Source organism: Ranitomeya imitator, chromosome 2, assembly GCF_032444005.1.
Source record: "Ranitomeya imitator isolate aRanImi1 chromosome 2, aRanImi1.pri, whole genome shotgun sequence".
Classification (NCBI taxonomy): domain Eukaryota; kingdom Metazoa; phylum Chordata; class Amphibia; order Anura; family Dendrobatidae; genus Ranitomeya; species Ranitomeya imitator.
In genome coordinates, this window is record NC_091283.1 from 505,928,334 (window position 1) to 505,941,533 (window position 13,200).

Sequence of the window (13,200 nt, forward strand, 5' to 3'; positions counted from 1 at the left end):
TTATTTGATATTACCTGCATTTATTTGTGAAAAAAATGGAAATTTGGCGAAAATTTAGAAAATTTCTCAATTTTCCAACTTTGAATTTTTATGCAATTAAATCACAGAGATATGTCACACAAAATACTTAATAAGTAACATTTCACACATGTCTACTTTACATCAGCACAATTTTGGAACCAAAATTTTTTTTTGTTAGGGAGTTATAAGGGTTAAAACTTGACCAGCAATTTCTCATTTTTACAATACCATTTTTTTTTAGGGACCACATCTCATTTGAAGTCATTTTGAGGGGTCTTTATGATAGAAAATACCCAAGTGTGACACCATTCTAAAAACTGCACCCCTCAAGGTGCTCAAAACCACATTCAAGAAGTTTATTAACCCTTCAGGTGTTTCACAGGAATTTTTGGAATGTTAAAATAAAATTGAACATTTAACTTTTTTCACAAAAAATTTACTTCAGCTCCAATTTGTTTTATTTTACCAAGGGTAACAGGAGAAAATGGACCCCAAAAGTTGTTGTACAATTTGTCCTGAGTATGCCGATACCCCATATGTGGGGGTAAACCACTGTTTGGGCGCATGACAGAGCTCGGAAGCAAAGGAGCGCCATTTGACTTTTCAATGCAAAATTGACTGGAATTGAGATGGGACGCCATGTTGCGTTTGGAGAGCCCCTGATGTGCCTAAACATTGAAACCCCTCACAAGTGACACCATTTTGGAAAGTAGACCCCCCTAAGGAACTTATCTAGATGTGTGGTGAGCACTTTGACCCACCAATTGCTTCACAGAAGTTTATAATGCAGAGCCGTAAAAATAAAAAATATTTTTTCACAAAAATGATCTTTTCGCCCCATATTTTTTATTTTCCCAAGAGTAAGAGAAGAAATTGGACCCCAAAAGTTGTTGTATAATTTGTCCTGAGTACGCTGATACCCCATATGTGGGGGTAAACCACTGTTTGGGCGCATGGGAGAGCTCGGAAGGGAAGGAGCGCCAATTGACTTTTCAATGCAAAATTGACAGGAATCGAGATGGGACGCCATGTTGCGTTTGGAAAGCCCCTGATGTGCCTAAATATTGAAACCCCCCACAAATGACACCATTTTGGAAAGTAGACCCCGTAAGGATCTTATCTAGAGGTGTGGTGAGCACTTTGACCCACCTAGGGCTTCAAAGAAGTTTATAATGCAGAGCCGTAAAAAAATAAAAATTTTCCCACAAAATTATTTTTTAGCCCCCAGTTTTGTATTTTCCCAAGGATAACAGGAGAAATTGGACCCCAAAAGTTGTTGTCCAATTTGTCCTGAGTACGCTGATACCCCATATGTGGGGAGGAACCACAGTTTGGGCGCATGGGAGGGCTCTGAAGGGAAGGAGCGCCATTTGGAATGCAGACTTAGATGGAATGGTCTGCAGGCGTCACATTGCGTTTGCAGAGCCCCTAATGTACCTAACCATAGAAACCCCCCACAAGTGACCCTATATTGGAAACTAGACCCCCCCAAGGAACTTATCTAGATGTATTGTGAGAACTTTGAACCCCCAAGTGTTTCACTACAGTTTATAACGCAGAGCTGTGAAAATAAAAATAAAACATTTTCCCACAAAAATTATTTTTTAGCCCCCAGTTTTGTATTTTCCCAAGGGTAACAGGAGAAATTGGACCCCAAAAGTTGTTGTCCAATTTGTCCTGAGTATGCCGATACCCCATATATTGGGGTAAACCCTTGTTTGGGCACACGGGAGAGCTCGGAAGGGAAGGAGTACTGTTTTTCTTTTTCAACGCAGAATTGGCTGGAATTGAGATCGGACGCCATGTCGCGTTTGGAGAGCCCCTGATGTGCCTAAACAGTGGAAACCCCCCAATTATAACTGAAACCCTAATCCAAACACATCCCTAACCCTAATCCCAGCGGTAAACCTAACTACACCTCTAACCCTGACACACCCCTAATCCCAACCCTATTCCCAACCGTAAATGTAGCCCCAACCCTAACTGTAGCCTTAACCCTATCCCCAACCCTAACCCTAATGGGAAAATGGAAATAAATACATTTTTTTAATTTTTCCCTAACTAAGGGGGTGATGAAAGGGGGTTTGATTTACTATTTATAGCGGGTTTTTTAGCGGATTTTTATGATTGGCAGCCGTCACACACTGAAAGACGCTTTTATTGCAAAAAATATTTTTTGCGTTACCATATTTTGAGAGCTATAATTTTTCCATATTTGGGTCCACAGAGTCATGTGAGGTCTTGTTTTTTGCGGGACAAGTTGACGTTTTTATTGGTAACATTTTCGGGCACGTGACATTTTTTTGTCTCTTTTTATTCCGATTTTTGTGAGGCAGAATGACCAAAAACCAGCTATTCATGAATTTCTTTTGGGGGAGGCGTTTATACCGTTCTGCGTTTGGTGAAATTGATAAAGCAGTTTTATTCTTCATGTCAGTACGTTTACAGCGATACCTCATTTATATCATTTTTTTATGTTTTGGCGCTTTTATACAATAAAAACTATTTTATAGAAAAAATAATTATTTTTGCATCGCTTTATTCTGAGGACTATAACTTTTATATTTTTTCGCTAATGATGCTGTATGGCGGCTCGTTTTTTGCGGGACAAGATGATGTTTTTTTTTGTTTTGTTTTTTGAACAATAAATTTTTATTGAAGTTTGCAAAAATAAATGGTACAGGAAAGGAAGGAACTTTAACGTTATCCAATAGTACATTGCATCATAAAAAGTATAACAGTCCTTCGCTTATGTTCCAGTTACTAGCAATAAACATAACACAAGTCATAGCGAAGGACGAGTGTAACAACAAAAAGAAACATAAAATGTGGGACAAGGGTTCAGAAGGGGGGAAGGTAGAGGGGGACCCGAGAAGGGATTATAGTAAATCTGTATCCGTTTGGGTAGTTTAGTCAGGCGCCTGAGGACTAAGGTTAGACAGTCGGGATACCGGAGCCACAAAAGGGGTGTGGCTTGCATATTTTGCCCAGGGGAGCCAAATAAGTTCAAATCTGTCGACTCTGTCAGTTAGTATAGCAGTTAATTTTTCATTTACCATATACCAGGATAGGCGAGATTTAACTCCTGATAAGTCCAAGCCTGTTTTTTTCCAAGCCGAAGCTATAGTTTGTTTAGCTGCTAAAAATATAAATGTGATGAGGGCCTGGGAATATCTAGGAATATTAGGAATACGCTTATTTAATAGAGCTTCCCAGGGGTTTTTCTTAAGGTTAATATTCGTAATTGAAAGAATCAAGAAATAAACTCTGGTCCAGAATCTTCGAACTATTGGACATAGCCACCAGATATGAAGCATATCTCCTATGGAGTTACATCTCCGAAAGCAGTTTGGGGAATAGTTAGCCACAGCCTTTGCTACTCTGGCAGGGGTCAGGTACCATCTGGTTAACACTTTGTAGTTAGTCTCCAACATGAGGGTATTGAGCAAACCCCCGGTGGAGGAAGACCAAATTTGGGTCCACTCCGAGTCCGTCAGTGTTGAACCTATGTCAGACTCCAAGCGAACGGTATAACCCAGGGACCTCCTCTGGGTTGGGGAATTAATGGGTGAGTAAAGAAGGGATATGATACCTGGGGCATATGGGTTTTGGCGGCATCTCTGTCCAAAGGGGGTGAAGGAATAAGGGGGGGCAGAGTTTCTTAGTAAGGATTGAACAAAATTTTTAAGTTGCAGGTATCGAAATGTTTCTCTCGATGGGAGATGGTATTTTTCACTCAATGCAGAAAATGGGATAATTCCATCCACATTGAAGAGGTGATGAACTCTTGTTATTCCCGCAGCTACCCATAATCGGAAGTCCCTAAGGGAATCCACTCCCGGAGGGAACTAGGCATTACCCCACAGGGGGGCCAAGGGCAAAAATGGTGAAATTAAGTGTGAGGAGTATTTTAATGAATCCCAGATTCTGAGAGAATGAACCATTATGGGGTTAGTAATTTCTCACCGGTGTAGTGGGAGAGTCCAGAGTATCGTATCGAGGGTACTTGAGTGAAGTTCCGAGGCCCCTAGAGCTAGCCACAGGGGGGGTTCGGAGTACGCGTGGTACAACGTCAGTTGACCTAGTTGAGCTGCTTGATAGTATTTCGAAAGGTTTGGGACCCCCAATCCCCCTTTTAGACGATGGCAGTAAATGGTGGCTCTATTAACCCTAGGGAGACCCCCCTTCCAAACAAAAGAATTAATTGCTCGTTGGGCTATTTTAAGATATTGTGTGGGGACCGAGACCGGGAGGACCCGGAATAAAGTAGTTTAGGGAGAATAGTCATCTTTAGTGCGCGTATTCTGCCGAGCCAGGAAAGATGAAGTTTACCCCATGACTGGAGTATTAGGCGGATTTTACGGAGCATATGAGGGTAGTTAGCCGCGTATAGTGAGCCGTATTCCGAAGTAAGTTTCACTCCTAAGTAGTCCAAATGGTTAGAGGTCCACTGAAACGGGAATTCTTGTTTTAACAATGTGATAACAGAGGAGGGGAGATTGATATTCATAGCGTAGGACTTAGAGGGATTAATTTGCAGACCTGAAATGCGCTCAAAGTTATTAAGAGTTTGCAGTAGAGCTGGGAGGGATGAACGAGGTGATGTTAAGAGGAGCAGCATGTCGTCAGCAAACAAGAAAAGTTTATGGGGAACTGATGCTATAGTGGCTCCCTGGATGGATGAATTGAGCCGAATGTGTATCGCCAAGGGTTCAAAGGCTAAAAGAAATAATATGGGTGATAAGGGACAGCCTTGGCGAGTGCCTCTTTGAATAGGGAAGCGTGGGGAGGAGAAGCCGTTGTATCTAACATATGCAGAAGGGGAGCTATAAAGGGCCTGAATCATTGTAAGAAAGCAAGGAGGGAAACCCCATTTCCGCAAACCGATAAGGCCAAGAAACGGAGTCAAAGACTTTTTTAATATCAAGCGATAATAACATGCTTGGTAAATTGCGCTGTCTGCAATGATGCAGCAGGTGAGAGACTCGTCTTATGTTATCTGATGCTTGTCTATTGGGAACGAAACCCACCTGATCTCTATGTATTATAGTCCCTAGCCCCGAGTTTAACCGTTGAGATAGGATTTTAGCTAATATTTTAAGGTCTATGTTAATTAGAGATATTGGTCTGTAGTTGAACCATGCTAACTGATCAGAATTAGGCTTAGGTATCATAGGCACAGCTGCTATCAACGATGCTTCTCCGGGTTTATTTCCGTCCCTCAAGGAATTAAAATAATTAGTAAGGTGGGGTATCAAGAGTGGGGCATATTTTTTATAGTATAAGGCTGTAAAACCGTCCGGGCCGGGTTTTTTATTGACTTTCAATTGTTGAATAGCTAACTCTGTCGTTGGAAGAAATAGGTTGGTTTAACAAGTCAATCAGACCTGGTCCCAGCGCCGGGAGTGGGACAGAGTCCAAAAAGGCATCCAGCTCTGTGGAATCGACGGTTGAAGTGGCGCTATATAGTTGTATTAATTTCTGCTGGAACAATTGAGTAATCTTCGGACAAGATGATGTTTTCAGCGGTACCATGGTTATTTATATCAGTCTTTTTGATCGCGTGTTATTCTACTTTTTGTTTGGCGATATGAGAATAAAGCGTTGTTTTTTGCCTCGTTTTTTTTTTTTTTACGGTGTTCACTGAAGGTTAACTAGTGATATAGTTTTATAGGTGGGGTCGTTACGGACGCGGCGATACTAAATATGTGTACTTTTATTTTGTTTTTATTTAGATAAAGAAATGTATTTATAGGAAGAATGTTTTTTTGTTTTGTTTTTTGGAATTTTTTTAAAAAATTTTTGCACGTGAATATATATATATTTTTTTACACTATAAGATTGCCCCAGGGAAGGGGGCATCATGTTATAGTGTAAGATCGCTGATCTGACACTTTGCTGTGCACTGTGTCAGATCAGCGATCTGACGTGCACTTCCCCTGGCTTCCCAGCGCCTGCTCTGAGCAGGCGCAGTGAAGCCACCTCCCTGAAGCAACCGGATGCCGCGGCCATTTTGGATCCAAGCCTGCTGCAGCGAGGAAGGAGGTAGGAAACCCTCGGAGCAACGCGATCACATCGCGTTGCTCCGGGGGTCTCAGGGAAGCCCGCAGGGAGCCCCCTCACTGCGCGATGGTACCCTATACTGCCGGTTATTCACACTTGTCAAACATAGTGTTTGACAAGTGTGACCAACTTTTTACTATTGATGCTGCCTATGCAGCATCAATAGTTAAAGATAGAATGTTAAAAATAATTTAAAAAAATAAATCATGATATTCTCACCTTCCGGCGTCCCACGCAGCTTTCACGCTCCTCGCGATGGTCCGGTCCCAGTAATGCTTTGCGGCATGACCCCAGATGACGTAGCAGTCTCGCGAGACCGCACGTCATCACAGGTCATTTTCGCAAAGCATCTTTGGGAACGGGAGCGTCGCGAGGAGCGGGAAAGCTGAGCAAGACACCCCATGCGGGAAGTAAGCGGATCAATGCATTCCTATGTGCGCAGAATCGCCGCGATTCCGCACTTTAATGAGCACGCGTTTTTTTCCGGAATGCGATTCCGCCGCGGAAAAAAATGCAGCATGTGCACAAAAAATGCGGAATGCATTCTAAAAATAGGATGCGTTTTTTTCGCAGTTTTATCGCGTTTTTATAGCAAAAAAAAAAGCGAAAATTCCTAAACGTGTGCACAGAGCCTAATTCTCATCCCAAAACCAGGGAAGGATCCCTAAGATTGTTCAAACTATTGTGCAATTGCATTGCTAAACTCGGATCTGAAAATTTTCACTCGCATACTGGGTATAATAGGCTTAACCGTTGGCTTCCTCAGCTTATTAGTAAGAATCAAGTTGGTTTTGTACTTAATCACCAATGAGGGGATAATACCAGACGGGCAATAGACTTGATAAAAGTTGCCAAAAGTAATAATCTTCAGTCCCTTATATTAAGTTTAGATGCGGAGAAAGCATGTGACCGCCTAAATTGGTCCTTTCTGTTTGAGACCCTAAAGATTTTTGGCATTTCGGGTCCTTTCTTGACAGCCATGGGGGCACTTTACATTTCCGCTTCGGCCTCCGTAAGCTTTCCTTCCACTCCTCTCCCTCGTTAAGATATCAAACGGCACCCGACAGGGATTCCCCCTGGGGGATTTAAAACAGGTATGGGGAATTATCAGGGTATAACCTGAACACTTCAAAACCTGCAGAACCCCTGCCATTGAATATCCCCCTGAGGTATTAGACCATTTAAAACTAAACTTTAAATTTAGATGAAAGACTGAGACTATTAAATATCTGGGAGTTAATCTGTCTTCTTCCTATGGTAACCTATGTAACACCAATTTTCTACCACTTCTGACTGATTTGAGAAGAATGATGGATAAGTGGAAACCGCTCTCGCTCTCATTAATAGGGCAAATTACTTTTAAAACGTCACTCCTTCCTAAGCTACTCTACTTTTTTGAGACCTTACCAGTCAAGGTACCCATGAAGGAATTTAAGTCCCTCCAAACAGCCGTGATGAGGTTCATTTGGGATGATAAGCATCATCGGGTCTCCAAGCGTGTCCTTGTCTCCCATAAATCACAAGGGGGCCTTTCGGTCCCTGACATTCTTAAATACTACTGGGCCACGCATTTACGAAGGATCCCCTCGTGGGCTTTGTTATGGGCCCAATTCATCCAAATTCACTACTATGGTTAATTAGGACCTCTAGAATAACTGTTCCTATGCTGGGTCCCACGAGGTTCACGAGGGAGATATGCATTTCATGCATGAAGAGGTTCGGCTTGGCCTCCCCTAATTCACCAATCATCTCATTTATATTTCAGCCCCTGCTATCAAACAGTTTGGATCAAGAAATGGTTCATCCGTGGACCTCTGCAGGTCCTGGGCCTCCATAACATCTCAGCAGTGTCACAGGCTGATTGCCTCCATGCCACGCCGCATTGAAGCAGTCATTTCTGCCAAAGGATTCCCGACCAAATATTGAGTGCATAACTGAACATTATTATTTGTTGGTTTTTTTGTTTGTTATTAAAAAACACTTTTATTTGATTGGATGGGTGAAATATGCTAATTTATTGAGACAGGTTTTTTGGGTTATCAGGAGTTGTATGCCAAAATCATCAGTATTAAAACAATAAAAGACCTGACAAATTTCAGTTGGTGGATAATGAATCTATAATATATGAAAGTTTAATTGTAATCATTACATTATGGTAAATAATGAAATTTAATACTATATGCTAATTTTTTGAGAAGGACCTGTATATGGGTACCTAGATTAACGTGGAAAAAATGGCAGTCACTGCTTCATTTTACAATTGGTTATTCTAAATACTAGAGGGAGTATTTCTCCGTGTTCTATCTCACATGGCTTGGTTTTTTGTAACCGTTCTTCTTTTCTCTCTTTATATATACTGTGTGTGTGTATATATATATATATATATATATATATATATATATACTAGATGGTGGCCCGATTCCAACGCATCGGGTATTCTAGAATATGCATGTCCACGTAGTATATTGCCCAGCCACGTAGTATATTGCCCAGTCACGTAGTATATTGCCCAGTCACGTAGTATATTGCTCAGCCACGTAGTATATTGCTCAGCCACATAGTATATTGCTCAGCCACGTAGTATATTGCCCAGCCACGTAGTATATTGCCCAGCCACATAGTATATTGCCCAGCCACATAGTATATTGCCCAGCCACGTAGTATATTGTGCACAGTATATACCGTATGGGAATAAACATACTGAAATAGGAGGAAACCAATATGGCTAAATAGAACTGTAAGGGGCGCAATAAGTGACAAAAAGAAAGCATTTAGAGAATTAAAGGAAGTAGGTAGTGAGGAGGCATTAAATAAATACAGAAAATTAAATTCTGTAAAAAACAAATAAGGCAGCTAAGATTGAGACAGAGAGACTCATTGCCAGAGAGAGTAAAAATAATCCCAAAATATTCTTTAACTACATAAATAGTAAGAAGAAACTAAAAAATCATAGTGTTGGCCCCTTTAAAAATAGTCTGGGTGAAATGGTGGATGAGGAAAAAGCCAGTATGCTAAATGACTTTTTTTCATCAGTATTTACAAAAGAAAATCCCATGGCAGACAAAATCACTAGTGATAAAAATTCCCAATTAAATGTCACCTGCTTAACCCAGCAGGAAGTGCGGCGGCATCTAAAAATCACTAAAATTGACAAATCTCCGGGCCCGGATCGGATACACCCTCGAGTACTGCAGGAACTAAGTACAGTCATTGATAGACCATTATTTTTAATCTTTAAAGACTCCATAATAACAGGGTCTGTACCACAGGACTGGCGTATAGCAAATGTGGTGCCAATATTCAAAAAGGGGACAAATACTGAACTCGTAAATTATAGGCCAGTAAGCTTAACCTCTACTGTGGGTAAAATCCTGGAGGGCATTCTAAGGGATATATACTGGAGTATCTGAAGAGGAATAACCTCATGACCCAGTATCAGCACGGGTTTACTAGGGACTGTTCATGTCAGACTAATCTGATCAGTTTCTATGAAGAGGTAAGTTCCGGATTGGACCAAGGGAACCCAGTGGATGTAGTGTATATGGACTTTTGAAAAGCTTTTGATACGGTGCCACACAAAAGGTTGATACATAAAATGAGAATAATGGGGATAGGGGAAAATATGTGTAAGTGGGTTAAGAGCTGGCTCAGGGATAGGAAACAAAGGGTGGTTATTAATGGAGCACACTCGGACTGGGTAGCGGTTAGCAGTGGGGTACCACAGGGGTCAGTATTGGGCCCTCTTCTTTTTAACATATTCATTAATGACCTTGTAGGGGGCATTTAGAGTAGAATTGCAATATTTGCAGATGACACTAAACTCTGCAGGGTAATCAATACAGAGGAGGACAATTTTATATTACAGGATGATTTATGTAAACTAGAAGCTTGGGCTGATAAATGGCAAATGAGCTTTAATGGGGATAAATGTAAGGTCATGCACTTGGGTAGAAGTAATAAGATGTATAACTATGTGCTTAATTCTAAAACTCTGGGCAAAACCATCAATGAAAGAGACCTGGGTGTATGGGTGGATGACAAACTTATATTCAGTGGCCAGTGTCAGGCAGCTGCTACAAAGGCAAATAAAATAATGGGATGCATTTAAAAGAGGCATAGATGCTCATGATGAGAACATAAGTTTACCTCTATACAAGTCACTAGTTCGACCACACTTAGAATACTGTGCACAGTTCTGGTCTCCGGTGTATAAGAAAGACATAGCTGAACTGGAGCAGGTGCAGAGAAGAGCGACCAAGGTTATTAGAGGACTGGGGGGTCTGCAATACCAAGATAGGTTATTACACTTGGGGCTATTTAGTTTGGAAAAACTAAGACTAAGGGGTGATCTTATTTTAATGTATAAATATATCAGGGGACAGTACAAAGACCTTTCTGATGATCTTTTTAATCATAGACCTGAAACAGGGACAAGGGGGCATCCTCTACGTCTGGAGGAAAAAAGGTTTAAGCATAATAACACGCGGATTCTTTACTGTAAGAGCAGTGAGACTATGGAACTCTCTCCCGTATGATGTTGTAATGAGTGATTCATTACTTATAGTTAAGAGGGGACTGGATACATTTCTGGAAAAGTATAATGTTACAGGGTATATACACTAGATTCCTTGATAGGGCGTTGACCCAGGGAACTAGTCTGATTGCCGTATGTGGAGTCGGGAAGGAATTTTTTCCCCAAGGTGGAGCTTCTCCTTTGCCACATGGGTTTTTTTTTTGCCTTCCTCTGGATCAACATGTTAGGGCAGGGGTGTCAAACTGCATTCCTCGAGGGCCGCAAACCATGTGTGTTTTCAAGATTTCCTTAGCTTTGCACAAGGTGCTGTAATCATGTGTTTAGGTGATTTAATTATCACCTGTGCAGAACAAGGAAATCCTGAAAACATGACCTGTTTGCAGCCCTCGAGGAATGCAGTTTGACACCCCTGTGTTAGGGCATGTTAGGCTATGGGTTGAACTAGATGGACTTATAGTCTTCCTTCAACCTTAATAACTATGTAACTGTAATATTGGCCAGTCACGTAGTATATTGCCCAGTCACGTACTATATTGCCCAGCCACGTAGTATATTGCCCAGCCACGTAGTATATTGCCCAGTCACGTAGTATATTGCCCAGCCATGTAGTATATTGCCCAGCCACGAAGTATATTGCCCAGCTACGTAGTATATTGCCCAGCCACGTAGTATATTGCCCAGCCACGTAGTATATTGCCCAGCCACGTAGTATATTGCCCAGCCACGTAGTATATTGCCCAGCCACGAAGTATATTGCCCAGTCAACACAGTATACAACACAGAGCCACATAGTATATTGCCCAGTCACGTAGTATATTGCCCAGCCACGAAGTATATTACCCAGCCACATAGTATATTGCCCCGTGACGTAATATATAGCCAGAGCCACGTAGTATATTGGCCAGTCACGTAGTATATTGCCCCGCTTCGTAGTATATTGCCCAGCCACGTATGTCTCAGGATAAAAAATAAACATATACTCACCTTCCGAGGGCACCTTGTAGTTCAGTCACATGACCGTGACGTCATGGCAGGTCGTTCTCGCGCAGGGCCTGTGATGACGTCACGGTCACATAACCATGATGTCATGGCAGGTCCTTTTCGCATACCATCCTTGGCACTGGAACCTGCTGCTTGCATGGAGCGGTCACCGGAGCGTCGCGAAAGGTGAGTATATAATGATTTTTTTTTATTGTTATTTTTAACATTAGATGTTTTTACTATTGACGCTGCATAGGCAGCATCAATAGTAAAAACTTGGTCACAAAGGGTTAATAGCGGCGGTAACAGAGTGAGTTACCGCTGGCATTAACCCTGTGTGAACGGTGACTGCAGGGAGTATGGAGCGGGCGTCGGGCGCTGACTGCAGGGGAGGGACTAATCGGACTGTGGCCATCGCTGATTGGTCGCGGCAGCCATGACAGGCAGCTGGCGAGACCAATCAGCGACTTGGATTCCATGACAGACAGAGGCCGTGACCAATGAATATCCGTGACAGACAGAAGGACAGACAGAAAGACGGAAGTGACCCTTAGACAATTATATAGTAGATATATATGTCTTTCGAATGTAATTGTATGTTGGGACGCATGTCCTTTTGTTATAACTTTAATAAAGATTTACAGTTATAAAAAAAAAAATATTTGGAATCCTGGGTGAATGAGCCTTTAGGCTATGTGCACACGTAAGAAAAGAGGTGCAGAATTTTCTGCACAAATTCAGCAGCTCCTGGCAGAATACGCAGCCGCGGATTTTGTGCGTTTTTTATGCGGATTTTGCGGGGTTTTTGCCACTGCGGAATTTTAACATGGAGGGGTGCAGAAACGCTGCAGATCCGTACAAAAGAAGTGACATGCACTTCTTTGAAATCCGCAGCAATTCCGCACTGATTTTTCCGCACAGCTTTTTTTTTTCAATAACTAACATTGTACTGTACCTGTCATGCTTATGAAAACTGTTTGGACCAGGATATCAGCTTGGGCAGCACATCAATTTGTGTTTGCCATGAATACAATGGGGGTACAAGCTTCACAGACTTTGTCCTCTAATTCTGCCTCTCTGTTAGGCTGTGGTCAGACGGCGATTCTCTCACATGCGAGAATCATATCACAGTTGCGAAAAGCGGAGAACTTAATTTCTCCATTGACTGAGTCTGCGAATGTCTGACTGCACTTGGTATCATCCGAGTGCAGTCCGATGTTTCACAAGCATCCATAGACTTTAATGGGTGTGTGATGTCCGAATTCCAGGGCCACTCGTCGCATTCTGTGGTTTTTTTTTCCCATGTCGATCTGCAGTGCCCCATAGTATAACACTGGTCCGAGTGCTATCCAATAAAACATTGTATAGCACTCGGTCGTTTTATATGCCCCTTGTAAGAGAGCTCTTATAGCTCATGGACTGCTGTAAATGAAATAAAAACTGGAAAGACAAAAAGCGCAATAGGGTCTTATCCGGTAAAGAAAAGATAAAAGCAGAATATGTTCACCTGGTTGGGTTGTGACAGTCATAACTCCTATGTAAAAGACTGCAGCACCACTAGGTAGATAGAAAGCAAATTCTGGAATATGAGGTGGGTGAAA